This window comes from Capsicum annuum, chromosome 8 (genome assembly GCF_002878395.1).
Source record: "Capsicum annuum cultivar UCD-10X-F1 chromosome 8, UCD10Xv1.1, whole genome shotgun sequence".
Classification (NCBI taxonomy): domain Eukaryota; kingdom Viridiplantae; phylum Streptophyta; class Magnoliopsida; order Solanales; family Solanaceae; genus Capsicum; species Capsicum annuum.
The window spans coordinates 151,260,185-151,266,536 of NC_061118.1; the positions used below are offsets into that span (position 1 = coordinate 151,260,185).

Sequence of the window (6,352 nt, forward strand, 5' to 3'; positions counted from 1 at the left end):
CTCTTAATTCAACTTCACTGCTGAGTTATGTTTAATGCAGAACCGTGCTGAGATGGAGAGAGTCAGGAGGGAGTTTCTTTGCCAGTCTTCACAAACACTAACGAGGGAGAGCACTTTTGATGCTACTAGTGAGAGGGAATGTTTATATATGTTTTTTCCATCTACACCTGTCCGCGTCCGTGTGGCCGGATGTCACCATTGTTCGCCCGACAAATATGCAAAGCAACTGTGTACTTGTTCCTAGGGTTCCAAAATTTTCCTCTTCCTTTATAGAATTGAGGAATTAAATGTACTAGTTGACGCTGTAGAAGGGAAATTGAGTGCAATTTATCGATGGGCAAGACAAGATCTTGGATTGGCTTTGAGTTCTTATGTAAATAAAGAGAGGCAACTTGCTGGTAAATTATCTTGTAAACCTGAGGAATCAGTGGTAAAAGAGACGAGCTCAGGACTCCCTATAGCTTCAGTGAAAAAGGAAAAAAATGATGGAAATGCAGCACTCTTGACGAAGGCCAGCAGCAGTGCTTTTCCATTGCCTAAAGATAAACAATCCAGGGAGCCATTAGCATCCTTTATGCCTGACAACACTTCTCATGGAATTGAGGGGACAAAGAATGGCTTCCAGAGCAAATGTGATGAATCCATAAAGTCAGTTCCTGCTTATACAGCTCAAGTTACTCAGCTGTCTGTTGATGGTGGTTCATGTAGTTAGAAATTATCAACAGATAAGCGTGAAGTGAAGGGAACTTCAGGTCTTGGTGATGGTGATGTGATCCTGCTCAGTGATGATGAGGGAGAGGAGGAGAACAATTCAATTCCTTCGAGAGATACTGTGGGAAAGCAGACAGTGAACTGGGGTAACAGTGATAAACCTGTTGCAACAGCATCCATTGATGGTGCAAGAGTTACTGAAGATGGAGTTAATGGATCACTTGGTTCAGACAGCGTAAAAGTTTTTAAGGATAATGCAAATGTTGAAATACATCGTAGACCTAATCAAGAAACTCATTCTTTTGTTGGAGCTTCGTCTGTAAATATGGATATTGATAAACATGCCCAAGGCTCTCAGGTTGCAAAAGGGACTTCTGGCTGTAATATTAGAGACGCAAATTCGTACAGGCTTTAGTTATTGCATTTTTTTAGTATTTAAGCACCACTTCAGATTAATAAAAAATCAACCTTTGTGCCATAAATTATTTGTTCTCTTCTTTCTGTCTTTGTTTTCACTTCAAAGAGTTAAAGTTAACCTAACAACTCCAACAAAGGCCTTACAGAAGAATTCTGCACAAGAGGAAGAGAATATGAGAGGTGCAAAAGTAACTTTTTGGAAGTAATAGGCTCGCTACAGGGCTACGCAACCTGATCGGAACCAGATTCATCTTCTGAGCTTTTCTCATATTTCCCACAGTTTACCCCAGGTTTATGCCTAAGTGACTTCATCTTCTTTCCATCTTCATTGCCTTCAATATTTGTTTCTACCTGACTTCGATGTGATTTTAACTCACTCACTGGGGATGACTGATTAATCATGAGTCGATTATTTTCCATCTTCTTTAACGTGAAGGGTGCAAGTGACTCAAAACCAGGCGGAATCGCTGAAATGTCCATATCTTATTCTTTCATGCAATGTCTAACAAGTTCAGTCCCCATCCTTCAGACTGCGAGAAATCAATATACATGTCAGAAATCAAAGCAAGAGACTGCACTCTCGAGTTCCCTTCAATCTTCACAAGACATGGAAGAGAACCGAAGGTTTATATGGACTCAAGAAGTACAAATAGCTACTCGTGGCAAAAATCAGAGGGCCCGCTGAATGCACAAATTGATGAATATGATTATTCTCTGAGAATCTTTTTAATACAGGAATTCTCCCACACGAAGCTTGAATTCCAACTAAGGACAACAATCAAATATATGATAATCTTTCAAGAGCAACTGCTGATCGTGTACAAATATATACATACGAAAATACAGAAGAACTCTAGAATCAGTCCACCCACATAATTAGACATAGATTCCAAAAACAAATAGATAAAACCGCAAAATGCAACAAAATGAAGGCACGACCTTCTACATTTAGCAAAATATAGTGTGGTGCATCTAACCTGAACAATGTGGGTACAAACTAGTTTCTTCTGCCACAGTTCCTTTCATGCTGCCACAGTTTCTTTCATGTTTCTTCTGCATTAAGTTTTCCATTTAGTGTTGAGTCGTGCTCAATTTCTTATTAAGGTTATACTAAATATTTTCAACAAGGGGTTTCGCCATGAAGCTTCGTTATCTTAGAAAACTTCCCCAGCAGATTTCCAAGTAACAGCTACTTGCCAGGTTTATTGTTTCTTTCGAAAACTTTGCGAGTTCCTGTCAGGTTGTAGTTTTCGCTGAGTGCAAGTTTGATCAGCCCATGATAACATTCACAGACTACATTATCGAGGGTTACCTTACAGTTTTCCCCTTTTGCCATTTTTTTTCTACCTGAGTAGTATTATTTGGTTATTCATGCCATTTTGGTGTCATACTGTTATGTCATTTCCTGCCATTCTGGTGTCCTTTTTTTAAGCAGATAATGAACTTGCAGGTTTCATTAGAGCATTGTCCAAATGAAGTGTTTGCTCACTTATCGGCTGGCAAATGCTGGGATATGGTCCGCGAGAGAGCGAACCAAGAAATAGCAAACCAACATAAGCTGGGAAAGCTGAAACTTCCGCCTTTGCAACCACCTGGAAGTGTTGACGGCATGGAAATGTTTGGTTTTACTACACCCGCAATTACACAGGTCCTTTCACATATGTTCTTGAAATTAATATTAGATACAGGATTTTTCAGCGCGACATATTCACAAAATTCTAATCTGGAGACAGCTTTCAGTTGCCTATATCTTATATATCAAAAAGACGTGGAACAAATGATCTCCTATTGATATTATCTTTTTTATATCATCAATGCAGGTCATTCAAGCTATGGATCAAAACCGGGTATGTTCTGAATTCTGGAGGTTTAAACCATTAGCACAATCTTCCCTAGCCATGGAAAGTTTGAAACACAATAAAATCCGAGATCTCGAATGATCCTCCCGTAGCTGAAACAGTTCTGAGTGGCCTATTTAAGAAGGCAAACTGTGAAGAAGTTCATGCATTGAACAATCTTCTCAAACCCAATAATTTGACCTCTAATCAAGGTTTAATGACTCGGCTTCTTAACTAAGAGATAGAAAAAGCGAGGTAGATGATTTGATTGAAAATAGAAAATACATCTGTCAATCTTTGCTATACAAAATAGTTTCTAGCAGCAAAAAAGGATTACGACTATCACAAAATAGTTTCCAGCAGCAAAAAACCACAAAAGGATTACAACTGTCACAAAATAGTTTCTTAAGAATGAAGGCTTCTCACATCAATCTATTACAGGATATTATAAATACGAAAGAAAGCGACACTTGATTTTTGCAAATACTTGGTAGCCCCAATATGGCCCCAGCTATTCTGCATCAGATAGTATTCTTCACCATTCTCCACCCCATAACCGACTATGAGCATAGTTAGAAGGCATAAACTAGAAATAAACATTAATTGAAAAAGATAAATGAGAACCTGTCCGGTGTGTTTTAGAAAACTAGGAAAAATATCAATGGCACACGTGATAGGTTGTTTTTTGATACGTTGTCGTATCATCTCTTTACTTGTGTTATCTTTTATTATTTTGTAACCAGATATCTTGAATATTTCAAGCATAAAAAAAAAAAAAAACGGTAAAAATAAGACTTTAATTGAAAATGGATAATACAAAAGAATTACAGTTACAGTTACATACTGTGTCACTTGGCATTTATGACATTTTACACTCACTCCTTTCCTTAATGAAAGGATAGTCTGCTTCTTTATATAAACCATGGTCCGCAGCAAAAACATATACACTCTCACAGTCAAGATGAAAGCACGGGCACTCATGTTTTTCATTGTGTTCCAATATCAATTTTTCGGCTTCATCGATCAGTGATCGGGTAGTGCACAAACATACAATCAATTAATGGTTGTTTTGACAATGCAATAGGTTGGCGTCTTCTTTTTATTGCAACAACAGCCGTTATTGCTCCCGTGGTGCAGGAAGCCCAACAACAAAGACATGGTCCTTGATTGTGCACACCAAGTAGTGCGTTTTTGCCCACCCAACTACATCTAATCTGAAAAAACAAAAAACGGACAAAGAAAGAGGACACATCATTAAAACATAAAAAAAGAAAAAAAAAAAAAAACAGAGAAAGGAATTGGCATCAGTACCAACATGGAAGCAGAAACAGTAGTTCTCCTAAATGGTTTGAAGGAATGCAAGCATAGAAGGCTGAACAGAATCATTCTTGAAACTGATTCTCTTAGTCTAAAGAAGGTAGTGACAAAGCAATGGAAGGCCCCATGGCAAATAGTGGAAAAAATCGAGGAAATACACCTACTACAACATGGGATGCAGATTGATACAAGACAAACAAGGGAAAGCCCAAAACATACCCCAAACAGTCCACAAATTTAAGAAAAAACATGGACCAAAAGGGGACCTCACTCAGATTCAACAAGTATAACAAGAATACAAGAAATAAGGGTGTATTTGACACCCAAAAACAGCCAACAACACAACAGTAACAAGATGAACAAGATGACAACAAGAATAACCAGATTCGGATTCCACAACAACAAGATATAACGTTACAAGATTACAAAAGACAAAGGGATAGATAGCGAGACATAAACTACTATAATGACTAAGAACCTAAGTGTAGATGACACACAAAGACCGTTAATGATGATAGTAGGAACACTACACTCTTCAAAGAGACACAAGAGAGGACCTCAATCTTTTAAGCACCCCAAGTTCCAAGCAAACAAACAACAAAAGAGATTCCACCGTAATGTTGTAACCTAGTTTCGGCCAAGCCTCACAAGAGAGAGAACTTGAGGGTACCATTTTCAACATTCAAAAACTAAGTGAATAAACCCTAACATGTTCCTTATATATTACAAAGCAAATAAAAGTTAAAATAATCAAAAAACCCTTCAAGAATGGGTTGTCCCTCTATTGTATGGAGTGAACTATTTTGGTGTGTATTTGGGCCTTTAATTACATTCTCTTGCACATACACTTGGTTGCTTTCAATGCACACCCACATAAGTCTATTTCCGTGATTATTCTTGTATCACATATTGAGTTCAGACATACATTTAGAGAAGCGAATCAACTGGCAGATAAATTAGCAAATATGGCAATCGAATTAAAACAACACATGAAGATTCATTCCTTTCAACAACTACCAGCACAGTGCAAAGCAATTCTTGACATGGACAAGCAAGGGTGGCTCAAGGGTAAGGCTAGTAAAGCATTTGCTTTAGGCTCCCCAAAATTTTGAGACCTCAAAAATTTTAATAATAAATTTTATAATTTTTAACTTCATTTTGAAATAATAATGAAAATTATGAAATAGGCCTGAAAAGAAAGAAATAATAGATAAAGAAAAAACTATCTTTCACCAAAGATATTTTAAAGCTTTGAATTAAACAATTTAAACTTCACATTATTAAATAAAGTTTTAACAACAACATCCAAGTTAATGTATTGCAAATAAATGTCTAATATTTTATTAACTAAAATTAATTCTTACTTTTATTAATAATCATATTAATATGTGAAATTAAATGTTATGTGTCTTTTATATATATTATACCAAAAACAATTGATATGGAAGGACAAAAAAACCGACAATTTATATATATATATATATATATATATATATATATATATATATATCAGATCGTTTATTAAAATTTAGCTTTAGGCCACTAATTATAAACTTGGCTTTAGACCACTAATTTTATTGAGACGCCCTTTGGAAAAGGCAGATTGCATCATTGAGGATTAAAACAAGGAAAATAAGCATCACTCCAGCATGAACAGAAATAAAATTTTTACATCTTTTGTTGATGTTGTGTGGGTTATTTGAGCTTTTTTTGTACAGACTTAATTTCTTTTTGAATAATAAAAGGGCATGGCCCAAAATAAATAAAAAAATAATTATCTCAATGTTGTTTCAAATTTGATAATTAAAACACAAACAACCTGAAGAATTGTTAGATTAGTCTTTTAAAAAAGAATGCTTTAGTCTTGAACTTAAACTAATAAACCATAATATTTCTCTATCTCCAAAATCTGATGTATTCTTTTGGTATATTAAGTGTCTGTTTGGAATTTCTTATTTTTCAAAGAGAAGCATTTATTTTGAAAAAAAAAAAATACTTTTTTTAAAAAGGCGGGTGTTTGGTAACCTGTAAAAATGCTTTTAAAAAGAAGTAAAAATAGTTTTTCACCT

At 35.6% G+C, this 6,352-nt stretch overlaps 1 pseudogene; it reads left to right on the forward strand.

Moving 5' to 3' along the window:
• The window catches only part of LOC107879305, an 8,146-nt pseudogene extending 3,996 nt beyond the window's left edge, over positions 1 to 4,150 (forward strand).
• The last annotated feature ends 2,202 nt before the right edge of the window (positions 4,151 to 6,352 follow it).